The 22,278-nt window shown below is 33.1% G+C and overlaps 1 protein-coding gene and 1 long non-coding RNA gene across 2 annotated transcripts in view; one reads left to right on the top strand and one right to left on the bottom strand.

Moving 5' to 3' along the window:
• The window catches only part of Lrrtm4 (leucine rich repeat transmembrane neuronal 4), a 670,466-nt gene that overhangs the window by 427,797 nt on the left and 220,391 nt on the right, over positions 1-22,278 (bottom strand). The gene's annotated exons all lie outside the window — the stretch shown is intronic.
• LOC102014465 lies at positions 1,090-19,663 on the top strand. Its single transcript, XR_261047.1, has 5 exons — positions 1,090-1,235; positions 6,614-6,743; positions 9,433-9,523; positions 15,793-15,948; positions 19,355-19,663. It is a non-coding gene; the product is annotated as an uncharacterized LOC102014465 (long non-coding RNA).

Genomic DNA, 22,278 nt, shown 5'->3' with positions numbered 1-22,278 from the left:
ATGGGGAATAGTCTAATAGTTAGATTATTTTAACTCAAGTCACTGGAGAATGGTAATTTGGACAGCTTCTGGCTTCAGTGGAGCTCCGTGCACTGTTAAGTTTCTCTCCTCATATGTAAAAGCAGATGATCTCATTTTCTTAAGTGATAAATGGATTCTGTGCAGTATAGCTCATTTGTGGTGAACTTTACAAATGACTCACACCATATATGACTTGTGTAATTACATTTACATTTGCTTGTCATATTTACTCTAAAATGTCACTGAGTACTTTTAAAGTAGCTCTATATAGCACACCAAAGATGAGAAAACTGAAGCTATTCATTTCAGATTAATTCCAGCCCTGATTAGTTCCATAAGAAAAATAAATCAAATTTATTTGCTAGGGTTCACGGGAGTATTTTTTCTCCCTCTATCTCTGTCCCTTTCTCTCTTTCTCATTCTGACTCATTCTCTCTCTCTCTCTTTCTCTCTCTCTCTCTTCCTTCCTCTCTCCCTCTTTCTTTCCCTCCTCACTCTCAAAAGAATGACTTCCTCAAAGTCACACTGAAAGCTAGTTATCATGTTGGAAAGATGTGGTATCTTACTTCAAAAGTTCCCGTGGCATAGTGAAAAGAACACCAACCTTATAATTAGAAGCCTCATTTCAAAGCCACATTTTCTTCCTGTCTAGCACCTCTTTATCCTTGGGTACCTTTAATCAGCAATGTCAGCGGAGATGGCTTTCAGTGTCTTCAAGATTCCTTTTATTTTTTTTCCTCAACAGTTCACATAAAGACCAAAAGATTAAATTTATCTGATCTATAAATTTATCTGTTAAATTTATACAAAAATTTGCTTAAAACCAATTATAATTTTAGAATGACATCTTTGCGTGTAACATTGTATATAACAGCTGGAAAGAGCTTAAAAATTACACATGTATATCTGTGCATGCTTGACTGACACTCCAAAACTGTGCTTTTCATTCATCAAACATCTTATTATTACTTATAGCTAAGGTCAATAGAAATTAATATACAGTCGGAGAGGGACGAGGCCCTCAAGGAAGTCAGCACAAAAAATAAAGACATCAGAATTGATGCTAGAGAGCCATTAGAAGAGAGTCAAGCCTCAGGATGAAGAAGCAAGAGCAAGACCTGCATCCCTGCCGAGAGACAAAGAGGAATTTGAAGTTATACTGTAATTAGCACCATCTGGTCCTATGGGCCCAGATAGGCCTCAAATGCACAAATGTGAGTGACCAGAACATCTAGATCAATAATCTCCTCTTTTCCCAAGAATTCCTTTGATCTTTCCATGTATTCTTGGTATGTGGCTCATTTCCCCATTGGGTCAATATTAGCTAAGGAGCTATACTTGTAATCCTATAGCTTGATTGTAGTCTGATCCATATTGGAGCCATGTTGTGGCTTTGCTGTATAAATTACCCTTGACTAGGAGCCTTAGTGCTCACTCTTTGTAGTATCCCTCCCATCTCCCAAGAGCTTTCTCTTAACAAGCCTTTCCTACTCTTAAAATTCTTTGTTCCTTAGAGTTCATTCTTAGATATTCAAGGAACAGGAACTTGGCACATCTGACATCTAGCAGATTGGGAATTATAGAGGAGAAACTAAAACTGCCTGAATTTAATGGTGATGGAGAACAAATATCACTTGAAAAAATGTATTTTTTAAAACTGATATTTCCCAAAAGGTATATGGAATGAATTGGCATCATCCTCATCATCATCATATTCTAAATTCTAGGGCATCTCTAGAGAGAGTCAAATAGGGCATTTTATAAAGGGAAGGACAAAGACATGTGTGGGAGATATAGGTATCCTATCCATAACATCTTACCTTACCCAATTTCAGAGGGTAGATTAGAATATAATACATGTCCTATGGACTTTGTTGGTTTCTGGCTTATCAGCATTTTGCAAGTATTGGATTTTCCCATTGTGACCACCTTCATAAGCTTGATATTTCAGTACCTTTGAGTACTTTTTAGAGGACCTAGTGGAAAATCATATATAGTATTCCCATTCTTGGTTGGTCCATAACAATAAGATTTCACTTGCATAAATAATTCACTGTAGTAATACTATGCAATGTTGACTTTGGAAGCCCAAACCAAGCATAGGATAATGCACAGTTTTACAGATTATTGCTACCTGAAAAAACCAAGGCTTTATTCATTATCAAATTTTAAGAACTTCAAGTTAGAAGAAACTGTAAACATTTTAAATTGAACAAACTCCTGTATTCACCCTATTTATAGGTATTAAACTCACTGTACATTAGTAAAGAAGTTCCTTTCATCTTTGGACCAATCTTATTATTATAGGGTTTGAAGACTCTTTCCAGAGACTTACTACATATTCATTCTATCAGAGGCTAGGAAAAAAACTACCTTTTTACCATGATGATTCTGAAAATATTTAATAATTTCTTAGCTTTATTGTTGTTTTTATACAAGTTAAACACTATTTCTTCAATCAAATTAATGTATATTGTTCTTTATGCATCATTTTAGCTATTATCATAATGAAAGTTTTCCAGTTTGTATGCATTCTTTTTCCATGGTGGTTCTCAAAAGAATATGTTACAGTTGAAATGACGTTTGATCATTATAATACTATGGAACAACTTGCTCTCTTATATTGTGCCATATATTATAATTTTATTAACTTTGCACATATTTCTTTACATATTAGATTGTTCTCTTTCTATGGATATGATTATAGAGTGTAGTAAAACTGTTGAGTCTATTTTTATACTTACATTATGGAAAATTTTAATATATACCAAAGTAGAGGGATATAGCGACCTCTCACATATTGATCATTCAATTTAAATAGTTTTTAACTTATAGATATCTAAGCCTCTTATAAAATACAAAGTTGGTTATATATCATTATCTGTATGGTGACAATGCAGAACACAAGGTTTTATTTGGGATTTACTAAGCCAGGAGTTACACTAATAAGTTTAAGCACATGGCTATGTGAGGGGGAAAACTGGTGCCTGAGTGGAAAATGTACAGTGGCTATAAAATAAAAACTGGATTGTAAGGACCTCGGAAGACAAGCTACCTCTCCACTTAGAGATGTTAATATGTCAAACCCTAGTCCCTGTGCCTATGCCGGGTTACATGGAAACAGAAAATTAACTTTGTAGATGGAATTAAGTGTGTTAACCACTGGACCCTTAATAGGAATATAATCCTGGATTATTGGGGTGTGCCTGATATAATAGTAATTACACACCTGGAAGGGAGCAATAGGAAAGTTAGAGGATGATGTGACTATGGAAGAAAGACATGGAAACATCACATACCTTGTTTGGAGATGGGGTGAAGCAATCAACCAAGGACTGTGGACAGCCAGTACAAGCTAGAAAAGCTGACAAAACAGACTCACCCCCGAGGTCTCCAGAGGAAATACAGACTTGTTCCCACTTTGTTTTTAGTCCACAAAGATTTGTGTTAGACTTGAAGCCTACAGAACTGTAAAGTAATAAATTTTTGTTGCTTTAAGCCAGCACATCTCTTACTTTGTTACAATAGTTGTAAAAAAACTGCAGGGGCTAACTCTGGTGTAAGTTATGTCAGCTAGAGAACTTTCTGCTACATCACATGATGCCGAGTGATAAATGTGCCATTTCTATCTTCTTTGCTGTACTTAATTAAAATACCTAAGGGTAAAGAATAAGTCAAAATGGTGTAACACACTGTTTCAAGGTGTGATTTTCAAGTTAAAGTTAATGAGTTCAAATTGTGCTTCACCAATTACTGTCCGCATGACCTACTATAAGATATTTGAATAATTTTGCCTTAGTTTTCTAACCTCAGAGCAGTGCATAATTTATTATAGACTATGAGGATTAAGAATGGTAGCCCAAACCAGTAACATACGTAGCAGTGACTTGTACATAGTTATAATTATTATTTTAATATTTTGAAATTATTTACACATTACCATAAACGTGTCCCTAAGCAGAAATTACTCCCAAATCCAGCTCATTTTAATTCTCTTGTCAAAAAATAAAACATCAGAAAACTTGTCAAGTGCATAATTTATTATAGACTATGAGGATTAAGAATGGTAGCCCAAACCAGTAACATACGTAGCAGTGACTTGTACATACTTATAATTATTATTTTAATATTTTGAAATTATTTACACATTACCATAAACGTGTCCCTAAGCAGAAATTACTCCCAAATCCAGCTCATTTTAATTCTCTTGTCAAAAAATAAAACATCAGAAAACTTGTCAAATGCCTCACTGAAATTCAGATCTGTCTACAGCCTCACTAATATCTCTTGATCTATTAAGCTACTAACACTTATAAAGAAAAATTGAATTAGTCTGACACGACTTAGTCTTTGTGAACTCTTATTGAAGATGAGTGGTATCGGTTCCGTCTTTCAGGTACTCACTAATAAGTTTGTTTCTAATTGGTTCAAGAATTTCATCTGAAATCAATATTAATCTCATTTGGCTAATGTTTGACCGGGTTCCCTCTATTCAATATATTGTTACATTCCAGAAACTGAACCTAGTGCTTCTTGTAAAATAAAGCACTGTGAATGTTTACAAGAAGCTGACAGCCTAGCAAATTTCATTCTTATTTGCTTTGCCTCCTACTACTTTTCATGATTTCTGGACACAAATAATGTTTCCAGAACTTATAGTTTCTAGGCTTAGTACCTTCCTGGAGCTTTGACTGGAGGAATACCACTGTACCTTGGTATTCATGAGGATATAATTCCAATAAGTCACATATATACCAAAGTCTGCAGATACTCAAGTCCCTCACATAAAATGCTGTAGTATTTGCAGATAATCTATGCACATGTAATTTAAATCATCTTTAAAATACTCATAATACTTAACTCATGATATATAACATATGAATAATTGATACACTTTAACTTTTAGAGAATAACAGTTAGAAAAAATACTGTATGTGTTCATTATTGATTCAGTTTACTTTCAAATGTTTTTGATCCATGATTAATTGAATTATTAGAAGAAGAATCAGTAGGTATATGAGGCTAGTCACTACTTCATTATTGCTTGCTGTCTCCAAATATCTACTGTATTGAAGAAAAATGAGCTATGGTGTCTTAAATAGCAGTATATTTCTTAGGAAAATAGTAGAAGTATATTTAAAATTAGTAGGGTTGGCATAAGAGATTGTACATGTCAATTTTTTACTTGGGTCAGCCTTTCTGTAGAAAGAAATGATTGATCTTATTTGTGCTTCCTATAATAATAGTACTGTCAATTTTCAACTATCACTAATTGCTAACTTCTCAAAGGAAATAAAAAAGAAAGAAAAACAAAGAAAATGTCATTTACCTTAAATCAAATACCTTGAATTTTTCAAGAGTTGGAAGGTTCATGCAACCGGGTGAGATAAAACCCTGACTTGAGTGAATGTGGGAAGAAAAACATGAAAAAAAACTCACTAAAACAAAACAAAACAGAACAAAACAAAACAAAAGCACACACACACACACACACACACACACACACATATACACACACATACAGAGCACAGAAAGGTTTCCCTATTCTCCTAACCTGGACTGCATTCCTCCTACCTTAACATAACCCCTGTTTCTACAATTTCTCAGTGGTGAAGAAAAGTGTATTTTAAAGAAATCAGAAAATGAGGAAATCAAAGGAAGTTGGATGTTGACCATCTCAACAGCCCTTGAAGTCTGCTTGTCTACTACTAAACCGGCAATTCACTCAGATGCCAGGGAAACCTTAATATGTGTAAGGAAAGCTTGAAAACTTAGACTATGTCACTTCTCAGGCATTTGACATGCTATGTAAAGTAATTAAAAATAAGACATTTGATGAATATCATTCACACTGCAAATTATCAAGATATTTAGTTTATACTGTGTTTAAGAGAGTACATTGTTCAGTGTGGTCATCTGCACATCAAAAAATAATTGTTTTAGATCCCTTAGATGGATTTCAAAACTGTGTTGTTGTTTTTTGTTTTTATTCCCTTACCGGGAATCAAACTCACGACGTCGCGCTTGCCAGGCAGGCGCTGTGCCGCTGAGCTAAACCCGAGCCCCTGCGTTGTTGTTTTAACTTGTTTGTCAAACAAGTGAAGCCCACGCCCTCTTGGGAGTTAAAGTGTAACAGGTGCTTATAGTCGAAATGTTTTGTCAGGGTGCGTTTTTCATAGGAAGGGCAAACGCCTGTGATTGCAGATATGAGTAGTGGTCTTCTGGTAGGATTTCACATAGCATATTTACTGCCCCTCAGTAATGCTCATTTGATATTAGTCATAATTAGGTGGTAGCACATACAATAAGTACAAATATATATATATATATATATATATATATAATTTAAAGAAAATTACATCTTATTTCAAATGTATAATGCCTTGCTTTTAAAAATCTAATATCTTTCCCTTAAATATAGCAAGAGATTATTTTAAAACTAGGTTTAAAATTCCACTGGTCAGAAAACATATTTATCATTAGTATAGGTCGATGAGTCATTGAAAAGATGAGTAAGTATATTAAAGATATTCTTGAATAATCGTAATATTTCTACATCAAATGATTTCTGTGTTGTTTGTCTCTTCTGCAGGTGATTTCAGTAATTTTCTCAAGATTTTGCTGGGAGTTAATGACAGAGTTAAAAATGCAATTTACATCTCCTAACCTGGTCTGTATTCCTCCTACCTTAACATAATGCCTGCTTGCATTATCCCTCCGTGGTAAGGAAAGGCGTATTTTAAAGAAATCAGAAATTGAGGAAATCAGAGGAAGTTAGCTGTTGACAATCTCAACGGTTCTTGAAGTCTGCTTATCTACCATTAAACAGGCAATTCACTCAGAAGCTGGGGAAACCTTAATATACTCATCAAAGCCCTCTTTACAATTATAGAGGTATTAAAGAAAGTGTCGAACAGGGAGAGGTGAATCTTAAGTAGTTTAAAGATTACACTTAGATGATGAAGATAAGGAGAATAATACTTAATGCTGCTGCATAGCCAGTATTCCCGGAGGCTCAGAGTATTTAGCTAACTAAAGGTCAAATGATGTACATCTTTGATATCTTCAAAACTGGGTGGCAAACTTCTACTTTAATAACATTTTGTGGTTTTCCTTTTTAGTTTACTGCAGAAGAAATAGACCCAATATCAATCTGAGAGCATTATAGTACAAAGTCTCTTACAAAAGCAATGGGGGTATTTTTAAATTCTAGAAAAAGGAAATGTCTCAAGTTTTAGTAGTTGCTGAGTATGATTACAACTATGCAAATGTAATGCTGTTGCAGAACAAAATAGAAGATATATACAGTCAATAAAAATCATAAAAATATAATAGAATAAACAGTTATTTGCAAGTTAATATTAAAGATATCATGAGAAAAAATATTAAATATAGATGCTTATAATATAAAATAAAATAGAAGAACCAAGGCATTGTTTTAAATTTTACCAGTGAAATTTGTCTCTATCTTTATAATATACAATAGGATAATCTAGAATGTTTGGTAAGATTTTTAAAATGAAGTAAACCTAAAAAAATTAACATGAAATGTTTATAAATCAGCAATACACTTACCCCAGCTATCCTTGCATATACATATATATTTTATCTTTTTTTAATTTTAAAGAGAAAAGAATAAAAGTAAAATAACAAAAACAAAGACATAAATAAAACAACATAAAAATGATTCAGAATTTTGAAACAAGGTGATAGGAAATTAACAATGGTTATTATATTACATATTGCTATCTTCAAAGTGATTACCTAATTTACCAGACATAGGCACGTAAGACTGAACAAACAATTACATATTAACTGTTCTTTTCCATAAAGCAATATTGGTCTATCAAAAGGAAGAGTTAATGCTTAAATTTTTTTTCTTGACCAATTTCTCATGCTTATATATGGTAATCAGAACAACTAACTTGAAGACAACAATATGCCATATAGCAACCACTGTTGAATTCCTACCATCTTGTTTAATAAAGCTCTGCATCATTTCTGGTTTTTTTTTACTTATTATAGTCTTTAATTGTTTGATCAATCTTGCATTCTTACATCTGGTAATCTGAGCAGCTTTGTTGAGGATAACAATATGCAATCTAACAACCACTGTTAATTTCTATCATCTTGATTTGAATTCTGTATAATTTTTATTGTTTTCGGTTATTTTTTTTTCCATCTTCATTGTTATTATTTTATTGTTTTTTTTCCTCTTTAAGATAAAAATGTGGTCCAGGGATTTAGCTCAGTGGTATAAGTGCTTGCTTGGCAAGCCTGAGGTCATGAGTATGAGTACCGGTACAAAAATAAATAAATAAATAAATAAATAAATAAATAATTTATACAATCAAAATAATAAGGCTAAATACATTCATCAAATGTAAATGACATTTCCTTATGCATAATTGTGGACATTTTTATTTCATAGCATGATGAACTGCATTGAACATCGCTGATGAGACTATTATAATCTGATAAATTTAGAAGTATATGGCAAAGTTTTATGATTCCTGTCAATTGTAAGGTTGAAACAATGGTGCGGAATTATCAGAAAAATTGTTTCAATCTTGTAAACTTTGGTAGGGTACAAAGGTTAAAATTTAGGTTTTGGGACAGGTTAAGATTTTATTCATCACTCTTCAGAGAATAACTAAGATAAAATGAAACTATGTCTTTAAAGATATAAAGTACAAATCAGTCAAAACTTACATTGGCAGTGTTCTGATCTTTATTTTAAAAATGCACCTTATTTGATATATTCAGTAATTAATATTTTCTTAATATAATTAAAATATTTAAAATGTCAACCATGTCAGAAAATTGGCCTAGTTGATTAAAATATGCTATAAATTAACTAACATTTGGCCTTTACCCATCTGTTATTTTAGCATTGTAAAACATAAATGACTTTTTCTTAATTGGCAGTTTTTCTTCATTATAAACCACCATCAAAATTGCATATATAAAGAAACCCAAAATGCTATTACAACAAAAAGTTCACATTGGAGAAACTACACAGTGAAATTTTAAGACAAAGGGCAGAAACTGAGAAGACAGATTTGACTTTAAATTAGTATTTTGATAGATGCACCCAGTGACATCACTAAGTAACAATGGGAAAAACAATAATCAAAGAAATATCTAGGTATTTTTATGTTTTTAAAGAAAAAAAGACCCTAGACTTTTATACAACATTATGGACTACTTGAAGGAAAACATTCAAATTCACCTTATTTAATATCTTAGATTTGCTTTATAACAAGACAGGAAAATGCTTTATGAACCCTAGACAATCTGTTCTCAGAATTAAAACAAAGTCAGCTATTAAATTATCCCTTTCCTTTCACTAGCTTAGCAGAATAAATTGCCTTTTCAGCTCAGTCTTATCAGCACTTTTTCTCTTTCCAGAAATGAGAAAAGAATATGGAAGAGATCAAAAGTAACAGTCTCTTCAGGCTATCGGCCCAAAATAAAGCCCCAGGAGACCCTCCCTGCACAGGTAAGCACATGCAGGTTACATAAGACATGATAAAGAGGAAGAGATGGTAGAAACCAGGGAGAAGTCTAGCTCATTCTATGACTCACTTGCTTCAGGCTGTATCATTTTAGAATGTAGAAAACCAAGTGATGAAGGAAGACAGTAATATCACTTTAATACAGGAGAATTATAGGGAAAAGCTATTATAAGGCTGAAGTTCTTTACATCTACTCACCTACTACTTTGAAATTTTAAATTACACACACACACACGCTTAGTTCTATATCTGTATGAGGTATGATCTAAATATGTAGGGAATGTTTAAATTAAAAATATTTATTATATTAAAAGGCACATAGTCATGAATCCCCTTCCAGATATTCACTCTCTGCAACTTATTCTTGTCACTTTTTGAAGCAGTTCTTTGTGAGTGTCTCCATGAAGTGTGATAAAATGCAATGTGAATGCTGCAGTCCAGAACCAGCTGAAGAAAAGACAGGGTCATAAAAATAATGTGCTGCTTATTGAAATTTTTCACTGGATCTAGCATTGCACACCATTCAACTCTTCCTTAAAGTCTTAATGACAATAAAAAGTAAATATTTTGAAAGAATTCAGGACATTGAGGCATGCACAACAGCACAACTACAGACACACAGGAAAAATGACTTCCAGAATTGCTTCAGAAAATCATAAAAAGGACAGGATCAGTCTGTACGAATTAAGGAGTATTTTGAGCTGGCTGAATGGTAATTGTTTTATACTATAACAATTTGTGAAATTTAATATTCATCAGAAGCTTCATAGTTTTCAATCACATTTCAATGATCTCATCATGTATGGAGTATTTCAAGTTATTTTTAATATAAAACATAGATATACAAAAAACAAAATAAAATCATAATAGATCAATAGATGAAACTTTTGTCAGAGCATTCCTTCTAGGAAAATAAAGACAGCAAACCAGAACAACATTTTCCTTATGTGTAGAAAAACAAAAATAAAAGTGATAAAAAAACAGATATGTCTGATGACCAGTTTTTAAATGGAAACAGAAAATTAACATATCAATTACATGACACTAGAACAGGCCCTTATGAATCATAAGTAAAATTTAGAGCAAATAAGCTAATTTCAAAAATTAGGTGAAATGATGTATTTATAAAAGAGACATTGAAAGGACCAATAGTGAAAACAAAACAATGGAATTATATTAGTTTAGAGACAGTAAAAAATAAATACAATGTTTCAGGATAATAGTATGGGAAAGAAACTTGTTTTAGAACAAGTAGAAGTAAATTTGGTTAATGAGAGAATAGATGGGTAAATTTTACAAAAAGAAAAATGTAAGAAAAATTGACCTATCTGCAGGAATAATGAAAAATTATGAAAAGATGTAAAAAGTTAATGCCTCTTAAAGTATAAATATTCCTCATACATAGGAAAGGTAAAACATAATAATTTAAATATCTTATCATTTTTCAAAGTAATGTTTCTAATATGTAAACATACTATTGCAATATTTTTATACTATACATGGAAATCAGTAAGTATACAGGGAGAAAATAACTACTCACAGAGAAACAAAATGTATCTCTACCAAATGTTCACATTAAAAAATTTAAATTGTAGAAAGAAATGAAACGATCTCTACTTAATTTTTAGGGCACAAATACTACTATTGGTTTAAATTCTTTGTGATTATCCTGTGTTCAAAATTCCTAGGCTTTATGAACCTAGAAGTGCTGCAATCATTTTTCTCCTCTATGGTTACAGCCAGGGTAGAACTTCAAGAATAATGCTATAAAACTATTATCTTTAAGTACTGGGAAAGATCAATGGATCACTTAATGAACTGTTTATCAAGAAAATGGAAAATAGCTTTCTACTTAAAATATTTACAGAATAAAGACTTATTTACTGATTTACAAATATGCATATAGTGTAACATTTGTGGTTCTTTAAAACATACTGTAGGTCTATACATTTGGCTATATCCTTTTATTAAAAACAATGCTGTGTGCGTTAATTGGACCTTGCCCTTTGTGAAAGGAGTTCACACGGTTATAGCAGTGTACACATCTTTTTGCTTCCTTTCTTCATTTACTCCTTTCCTTTTCTCTTACCCTAATTTAGGCATTCATACAAAATAAGAAAGATTAAACACTTCATAACTGCAACTTTACACTTGTGACATCCATACTTAACTTATGTGCTACATGATTACTGTAATCCCTGCAGCTATCATCATGACCTTGATCAATATTTACATTTATCAGGGCCTTCATAACACACAGGTGACAATAAGATATATTATTTTACCTCATGTCAATAATAGCACATGTGGTATCGAGAAGGCATGTTGTATTTTTAGGCATTGTTATTTGGAGTACAAGCTGGGTTACTAATGATGATTTGGATTCTAAGTTTATATTCACACATTTATTCCTGCTTCCAAAGTTGGCAGGGTGACTGAATCTTGTATTCAAGGATTATGCAATAAGATTTTGTCTCAGTTATTTTTAATATAAAACATTTCAATGTTTAAAACCTCCAAAGTAGAATCCGTTTAATACAAAGTATCACCCGTTATTTATCTTGTTTTCATTTCCTTACCTCTCAGTATAATTTTACTTTGTCCTTTTTCTTGGCCCCTCTCTCCTGGTTAAGTTACCTCTACTTTCTCAGAGGAAAATCACACAAAAAATAAACTTTGCAAATAATCAAATATTTTATAGACTAAACCAGTGTGTAAATGAATAAGGCATATAAAGGAATGAAGGAAAATAGTAAACTGTGATTCCTTTGACATGTTAGGTACAAAATGTCGGTTCCTCACTAATGTAGACCCTAATATATAATAGCTGCAACTGTGGAGGTACAACCTGCTTAGTCACGATATCCTGCTTATCCTGTTAACTTTCTTTCAGTAATTGAATGTAGTGTTCTCAATGCCTTTAAATTCAAGCTCCAACATTAGAATCCATTTGCATTCTACCTTCTTTTCTTTCTTTCCGTCCCTACAGTTTCATTACTATCTAAAGCTCTAGCCATACTAAATTATTTAGAGTTTTGAAATGTGTGTTTTTCTTAGCTGCATCTGTTCCCTGACATATTTATATCTCTTGAGTCCCTGTGATCTTCCAGTTCAGGTATCTTTCAATCTTATTGGAGACAAACTTCATAAAATTGGCTATTACTTCAGCTACTTGCCTCTTTTTTTATGTTCTATCCAATTGAGTATGTTAGGAACAGTTATCCCTAACTGTGTTTCCAGTGCATGGGTGATATTTGGTATCTGCCATACATGCTTATAATGCCTGAAAAATTGGAATATTTATTATACAGTGGAAACATGGGGGAAGTTACAGTGCTATTAAAAAACAGGTTTCACCTATGTGCAGAGGTATATACCTGCAATCTCAGCACTCTGGGAGGCTGAAGTAGGAGGATTGTAAGTTAAACACCAGGCTATGTACTTTAGTGAGTTAGTGAGACCCGATATCAAAAGAAAAAATAATAGAAAAGAACTAGTAAATGCTGCTCAGTGCAAAGGCCTTGGGTTCAATACCCAGTACTAAAAGAAAAAAGGATAAAGAAGGAAAGAAAGAAAAAAGGAAAGAAGGAAGGAAGAAAAGAAAGAAAGAAAGAAAGAAAGAAAGAAAGAAAGAAAGAAAGAAAGAAAGAAAAAGAAAGAAAGAAAAAAGAAAAAGAAAGAAAGAGAAAAAGAAAGGCAAAAAGGAGTTTTAGCATACCAGTAGAGAACATACTTGGGTTAACAAACTTTTAGACAGACTTCAAAGTGACTTAACATCAAAAGTGCAGTCTTCTGAGAAAAAAATAGAAGAATGCATTCTCAAATAAAGATTATTAAAATAATTGAAATAACAAAAATCAACAAAGATTTTAGTATTGATTTAAAGTATATGTTCCTTGAATACTACATTATATATCTTCTTACTTCAAAAATAATTCAAATTCTAAGAGGTCACAAATTTTTCTTGTATTTGCATAAGTGAGCCTTACTTCTAATGATATTAATTTAAACATTGTCAGTGAAAATCAAAGGTTTAAAAGTAACATCAATATTCATATGCAAATATTTAGTATGGACTCTGTATGCTTCCGGTTTTCAGATAAGAAGAAAGGAGTTTAGAAATCTTAATAAGAGAGGATACACTGTTTGTGAAGAGAAAAATAAGCCAATATGTTTGATTATGTTGTGTAACCATGCAATATGATGGACCATGTCAAATATATCTATATTCTTCCATTTAATAAGTCTTAACCAGACCTGTATTGTCTCTATTTTGAGAGACAGTATTAGATTATCTCTCTCAAACATAAGACTAATTTATAGTAAGATTGGAAACTATGACCTGATCTCAAGTTCAGCAGACTTTTGAAATATACCATACTTTCCAAGAAATTTATTTTAATTTTCTATAAAGACAATAAATTGAATTCATATACTTGATTATTTTTCTTGTCAAATTTCTATGGAAACCAATAGTAAAACATGACATTAAAAAAGTAGAATCACCATGAAAAATCTATCATTAAATATGAATTTGAGAAATTTTCTCAAGAAACAATATAAATGAGTCAAAAGATGGAGGAAGTCATGACTATAAAATAACAACCAAAGAAAACTTCCTATTTTTTCTTTTTTGAGATGCGATATCAGGATGCTACCCAGGTTGACTTTGAACTCTTAGGGTCAAGTGATCCTTCTGCATAGTTGGGCTGCAGGGGCAGGCCATTGTATCCAGCTGCAGAGTGAAAATTCATTGACAAATCAGTATGTTCTAAATGAATACATATAATAATCAAGAGATTTTCAAAATATGTAACTTTTAGACACAGTGTGTTTGTCTAGGACTGGAATTAATATATGGATCAACCCATTAAAGCCTGGTAAGTGGATAAATGCACCATTTTTCCAACATCCATTTAATAGGAAATCAGGGATGGAGGTGCACATCTATTTCTTAATATTAAAATATCAGTGTTATTATGGAAACTACTGATAGTGTCCAATTGATATTATATATATGATTTGAGAGTTTGAGAATCTGAAGAGAAGAAAAATATGAATGCATAAAAGAGATAGAAGACAATAAATATTTTGTGGAAGAACATTCTGAGTTTTTCCTTCTAGTGCTTAATTCTATCCCTTTTTCCACTATTCAGACACATGACAGGAAACTTTACTCTGTTACTGGCAATAATAGAAGACCATGTGACTAAATCTGTATAATGGGTTATGGTCAAAGCATTAATTGATGATGTGGGTGGGAGCCTATGGTGCTAGACAGTTTCTTTTATTCATAGTAAAACCTGAAAACTCATGATGAGATTGTGATGTTTTACGATGTTGGCGCTTCTGTCAACCCAGAATCCCTTAGGGACTGAAAGGAGAAAACACTGAACAGTATTGAACATTATTGAATCTAAATATGAAAAAGAAAACTTTTATGAAAAAGAAATCCAATATGAAAAATCTATCATTAAATATGAAACTGAGAAATTTTCTCAAGGAACAATGTAAATGAGTCAAAAGATGGAGGAAGTCATGACTTTAAAATAACCAAAGAAAACTTCCTATTTTTTCTTTTTTGAGATGTGATATCAGGATGCTACCCACGTTGACTTTGAACTCTTAAGGTCAAAGTCATGTCTTTTTTTTTCACTCTGTCATGTCCCATACTAGTCACATGGTGTGTATGTGTTTTGCAAATGTATATAGCACTTGTGTGTGTATGAATTTATGCATGTACATATAAAGGCCAGAAATATTTTTAACCTCTAGATTATACACAATGTGTTATCTTAGTATTTTTCTTGGCTTTTGTTTTATGTGTTTTTAGATGGTGCATTTTCCAACTTAGATGGTATACATATGTAGATGTGGAAAAACAATCAAATATGTAGTTAATATGAAGTGGCTAGTTTTGTAAAAAAAAAATATGGAGTGAAATAGCTTTTAGTATTGCTACTTCTCTTATATTGCAAACTGTATTTAAAGTCACCTTTTCAACTATAAATATCTTTTTCATTTTCAAATAAAAATTGGAACCTATGTACTTTCAAAGATAGTAAGAATGCATGCATTTGTGAAAGGTGCTTTTATACATTATATAATTTAATTTGAGAGCTACAAAAATTTTAGAAATAAACAATAGCAAAAAAGGAAAGGCTAATAAATAGCAACTTTTTGGTGTTTGACAAGATTTTGCAGTAACACAAGCAGATACAAAGCTTAAAGACAGTCTTATATATGTTTTCAGATCCTAACTACACGGAATTTATCTTCTGAGTGGGCAGGAGAGTGTACATTAATGGATACCACTGAGACACTTTTCCTGCCCTACTTGTAACAAGACTCAAGTGTGACCTGAATGGCTCCCTGGTGTTTGGATTTATATTCTTCTCAGAGGCATTAGGTATTGTATTTCACTACAAAGTGCTAAAATCATTGCAATCATTGTTTATAAATCTTTTAGAAAAACGCATTTTCTTAGCAGCAGCTATGGCAACAGGGGAAATGACACTGAGAAAGAATTCAGTCAGTAGCAGTGGGTAACATACACAGGATTTAGAGTCTATCAACACATATATTTACAACTGAAAAATTGCAATAAATAGTTCATATCTGATGATTTTCCCCATTTAACCCAAGTGTTGCCTCTAATTAAGGTTTAAATATTTTATTATGTAGGATATTTACATAATCAGAATGAAAATTGATGACGGTAGAATGACTCCAGTTGAATTAAAACATTTTATTTCTCTGTGTATGACTTTCCCTTTGGTGTGACACATGTACCCCTAACAATTTTAAGGGGAAGAGGTTAAATTTAGTTCACAATCACAGAGGATTCACCCCGTGGTTAGCTGAATCCAAGAAACATGATGAGAGAGGGGTGGTTGCAGTTGAACTACTCAGATCCTGGCGGCTGGGAAGCAGAGCAGGGAAACGGTGTCAGAGAGAAACAGGCAAGGGACTAGACCCAAGGCCGCGCCTCCCTGATCCACGCAGAGACACCCAGAACATCCTTTGCTAATCTGCTGAGAGATTTAATCCAAAGAGGTTGACCTATCAGGACAGTGGTCACAACCTACACTTTGTCATTTTCACAGCCAAACACATCCCCTTGAACCATATTTCATCTCCAAGTAAAGACAATATAGCAAGTTCATCCTTCCTCCTGGCATGATGCTCCTATGCTACTTACAAAGGGAAATGCAACAATCACAAATTTGTCTGCTTTACTTTTCCCCTGTTATCTTACTACACATCTGGCTAAAAGCAGGCACCAATACTCCTGGCACAGGCTGAATGTTAGGGTGTCTTTAGATTTCTTCTGTCAGCTTACTTTGTCAACTGCCTTTAATCTCTCTCTCCTTCAAAGTTTCAGGACTTGGACAAAATATAGACAGATTTTGTGCCAGAGTGTAACATCCATGGTTTCTAGTCCTGCAGTACTATATATGGATTCTTGCCCTTTCCGGTTCTGCTTTGTGTCCAGGCTATTGCTAACTGAGCAGTTTAACTCCATCACACATTTCCACCCTGATGTTTCTCCTTTGGACCTAGCCAACCATAGAATGAATCCTCTGTGACAGTGAGCGAAATGAACCTCTTTTCTTTCAAGTTGGTATGTGTCCAGTATTGTATAATAAAATAGGAAGCTAATATAGGAAATTTGGTACCAGAGAATTGCGGTGGTTGTTGTCGCTGTACCTGTCATAACGGTTTAGAAATCTTCGGAAGTAGTTTGCAGGAGGAGTTTGGAAAGGTTGGGAAGTGCGTGTCAGAGAAGATCCAGAATGCTGTAATCAGTGTCACTGGAGAATCTAGTTCGAGATCAGAAACCCATGGTGCTGACAGGAATGCAAGCAGTTAGGGCAGGCTCAGGATGTCTCCATTACGAGTAAGGATTCCTTTGGCACCCAGACACTCCCATGAGTAAACTTTAGGAATCTCTCAGGCATTTCCTAACCCGATCAAGCTGACATGTCAGGATAATGGTCATGGTAGGACATAGCCAGATTACATACTTGAGAATGCCAGCATTTTAGTCATACTGTTTGTGTTACTGTTGTTTGTTACTAATTTAATGAACTTCCTGGAAAGGAAAACATGGTCATCCGTTTTTATGTATGTAATTTAAAACAAGCGTTTGGTTTTTTTTACGTATTACATTAAAACTATATTTCCAGTTTTTTCATTTGACTTTAGATACAGGAGTACTTTTCTTAGCAATTGTTTTACCTCATGTTAAGAGCCTCTTTTTAGTCAGAAAAAATTGTTCTACTCATAATTTTTCTTCCTAAGATATTTTAACAATTGAAATGCTTCCCTAGTTAAAGAGATATTTGGGGGTCAGCTCCTTTTGGCCCACACTGGAATGGGCAGGCAGGTTCGTCCTTCAAGAATAATATTGACACATGGACTGGGCATGCACCCATGTGGTCCAGCACTTCTCCAGTAGGTAAAAAGCCCTAAATTTGATATAGAGCATCAGCCCAGACCAACATGTTCTCTGTTGTTAAGAAAATAAAATTATATAGCATTACTTTAATTTATATTTCTAAAATACATTGGTATTAAATGATATTTATGTAACTAATTTCTGGTGTTGGAGGGGTAAAAGGCTCATTTTTTCCTATCAATCTTATTATAACATTTTTACATTATTAGTAATGAAATATGTGATAACATATTTGTGTGTGTGTGTGTTTGTGGTACGGGATATGTGTTTGTTTTTTTTTTTGTTTTTTTTTTTTGTTTTTCTCTGGTACCGGGAACCGAACTCACGACCTTGCGCTTGCCAGGCAGGCGCTTTTTGCCACTGAGCTAAATCCCCAGCCCCGGGATATGTGTTTGTGATACTGGACATTAAACCTGAGGCTCACGCATGGTAAGCAAGTCTTCTGTCACTGAGCCATATCCCTAATTCTTTTTTATTTTTTTTTTTTTTGAGAAAGGTTCTTGCTACATTGCATAGACTGGTCTCAAATTTCTGATCCTCTTGTCTCAGACTCTCAAACAGCCATCACCCCCATGTCAGCAATTTTCTTTGTGATATGTATTTTACTTTTGAAATTACAGTAATAAAATTTTAAAATAAGACATTTTCTCCACAATATTTTCTTCATTTTTCGGCATGGATAGTTTATATAAGAACGCATTTATTTTAGACAAGTGAAGTATTTCAGATTGGGTTTTGTTCCTTGCCACCACATCAGCCTCCTGTATAAGTTTCGTTTTAAGCACTTTCTTTGCCATAAGCTGGGCATCCCTCACTCGCACTTTTTCTTAATTATCCGTGCCCTAGGTATTGCTTTTCTCATATGGGTATAGAAAGATGCCCAACATTGTGTTGGGAATAAATTCTCTGCCTCAGTGTGGAACATGAGTTTGATGAAGGGGTGTTTTCCACATCCCTAGCTCTGAGTTGGGGTGTATAATGACAAAGGCTGAGCACACATGCCCTCATTCTCTTTCTGTTTACTGAGGTAAGGCCTGTGCCAAGGACCAGAGAGAGAATTCCCTGTGCCTAAATTTCATCTCAGCTCCATGAAGTAGTCAAAGTCTAGTATTTGAGATTTAGGAAACCTGCTTTTTTTTTTGAGGGGGTGTCTTTTCATCGACAACAAAGTTTTCTTCCTGCATTTTCCACAGCAGAAGGAGGCTTGTAGAAGCTCCTTCTCTGATTTATGTTATTGAAAGGAAATTGCTCCCCTTTATGAGTTCTATATCATAATACAAAGAACGGATTCTTTGACCAAGGTAGGTCTACAGAAGGTTAAAATTTAAAGTGATGTCATTTATTTCACTTACAGAGATCTGGTCACCCCGTTTCATTGCACACCGGTGATGCTCCTGAACTTATATTTGGATATTATCTGAAATGTGAGCAGTAGGGGAAAGAAAAAAAAAAAACTACAAAGAGCTTTGAGAAGGATGATTGTTAAAGATGTTTCTCATATGCAATCTATTTCTCATTTAGTTCTTTTCTACACCATGAAGCAAAAGGATGAACTAAATCTGGGTATTTTTGAGAGTGATCCATTTTGTACCTTGAGGTTCTTCTTCGAACAAGATTGGCTGTACACTTCCTAGAAGCAAATTCATTCTGTATTTGAAAAGATTTTTAGATTTGTACTTTATTAAAGTGAAGACAAAAACTTAAAAATAAATTAACAGTAATGTAATGAGAGAAGTTTCCCTCTTTGATAGCGCTTCTATACAACATGACTGATTCAGATCCCAAAGGACACACACTGTTGGCTTTTCATGGTTACAGTGCTACTTTAGGACTGACTACGGGATAAGATTGTATTATGCCCATCTAAAATAGGTTTTTTAAAAATCTTGCATCTTTTACAAAATCTTTTGGAATTTCTTAAATTTCCAGTTATACATGATACACTGAAGAATTAAGTATGATAGAAGAGCATACTATCTGTAAGAAACTCTCAAAATACAGACTAAATTCTATCTGAAAAAGAGACTAAATTCATTAATGCATCAAAAGACAAGTGAAATTATCAGTTATAGGAAGCATTATCACTTACTGTTGTGTGAAGAAGTCTTGTTAAATGAAGAATTTAAGATAGGGGCTGGGGATTTAGCTCAGCGGCAAAAGCGCCTGCCTGGCAAGCTCAAGGTCATGAGTTCAGTTCCCAGTACCGGAGAAAAACAAAAAAAAAAAAAAAAAGAATTTAAGATAAACAAGGGTATCCTAATCATTTTCTTATGATAACCACTAAAGGAACTTTTAAAATCAATGCGCAGTCTTCATTCCAGATTTACTCAATCATTACCTCCCTCTTAAACTATCAAATCCAAGAACAAATATTGGCTGAAAGGTTTAGAAAAAAATTTTGCTGGGTGTGGTGGCTTATGCCTGTAATCCCAACACTCAGGAGGCTGAGGCAGGAGGATCATTGAGAGTTTGAGATCAGCCTGGGCTACAAAGTGAGCTCAAGGCCAGCCTGAACTGCAGAGCGAGACCCTGTCTCAAAACGACAAATAAATAAATAAATAATAAATAACCTGAGAAACAACTTTTATGTACCATAAGAGTTCAAAAACAGTATGATAACTGATCAACAGATGTCACAATCTAACAAAGTAGTTCACCAGTTCTCTTCAGTTTAACCTCATGAAATTTCCAGTGGACTCATTAATATTACAATCATCATAAAATGATCTTCCTTTTCCATCAAACAGGAGAAATAACTCAAGTAAGATAATGCCATTTTGGCTTTATTTCCTGATACAGAAGTGAGTTTTGGAGGCACATTAAGTTAGCATTGTGCCTTGCCACTCACTGTAGTGCTATTTTATTAATAATAAATGTTTACTCTGATTAAGGTTTATTAGAATCCCCAAATATAATTTCTATAATGAAGAAGAGATGATACACGTACTTGTTCCTATAGAATATTATACATAACACTGTAGATAAGTAGTCAAAAATTGAATAAAGCTTTTCTAATTTTAATGAAACAGTGGAAAGATTCCAATATTGTTAACATATAAAATAAAATCATTAAGAGTTTTTTTTTACTGATACTAGACACGATCATGTGCAACAATGTGGACTGACTGGTAAGAAGGTAAAGAAACACGTAATGGTTCTCCCTTCTTGTCATGAGATAGATGTGTAGCTATCACCATCAGTCACTTAAAAAACAGTTTATTGAGATGTAATTCTCATTTTCTGTAATTCATCTAATTAAAATGTACAATCCACACATTTAAACCAACTGATCTTCCATAATTTGTTTTATTTACATTTTTATTACTAAATTATGAATGGTGAAGGAAAATTAATTCAACCTGAAAATAATTTATAGATTTCTGGGATAAATAATTGACTATTGGCAATTGACTCTCTGCTCTAAGAATTGAAAGGTTGATTCCCTTCTGTGGGGTGGAAAAATATTTCTTTCAAGAGTAGAGAAAAAAAATTGAAGCTTGTGTAAGTAAAACCACTGCATCATCCATGATGATGAGACTAGGAAATGCAGGCAAGAAATCTAAAGGAGTTTATTTAATGAAACTTATCGAAAGAAATATTGTTCAACTTTTCATTAAAACATGTTGACAGATACACAGAAACATAATGCATTATCACTGAGGCTAAGACAAGATGTAAGAACATAATGAGTTTTAGAAATTTATTTGAATACCATATATTCAAATAGAGTACATGAAAATGATGTTTTCTAGAAAATATCATATTATGTTATGTCTAATTTTCAAAAATGATTATTCACAGGTCATTTTCTTTAATCAGAACTGTTACCAAAGCTAGAAGTTTTTAACTAATTTTTTGTGCCACTAACGTTGAAAACAGAAATATTTTAAACTTTGTTCAGACTCCTAAAAGATGAAAATAAAATAATTAAAAAGTTAAGAGAATTTATAGTATTACAAATTACCATTGACCGAGTTCTTCAGACTATACGTGTAATTTTGTAAGAATTACTTAATGGGTGAGTGAACTCTCATTTATAATATAATTTATTATAAATAGTTCATAAGGTTGTAAAGAAGAACAGATTATAACAAGTGTGCACACTTTTGAAAGAATGTGTAACACATAGGAAACCCTCAATAAATGATAGATACAGCTGATGTAAATCAGATGTATATGCACTCATGTTATCACAAATTGATTAAGTATATCTTATTAGAAAAGGATCTGAGGCATATATTTAATATGCATAGATATGCTAATTTTCTTCTTATCCAT

The sequence above is a fragment of the Chinchilla lanigera genome, unplaced genomic scaffold, assembly GCF_000276665.1.
Source record: "Chinchilla lanigera isolate Chin_1 unplaced genomic scaffold, ChiLan1.0 scaffold00023, whole genome shotgun sequence".
In the NCBI taxonomy this organism is placed as follows: Eukaryota; Metazoa; Chordata; class Mammalia; order Rodentia; family Chinchillidae; genus Chinchilla; species Chinchilla lanigera.
The sequence above is the reverse complement of the archived record's forward strand: the minus strand, read 5'-3'. Positions and strand labels throughout refer to the sequence as shown.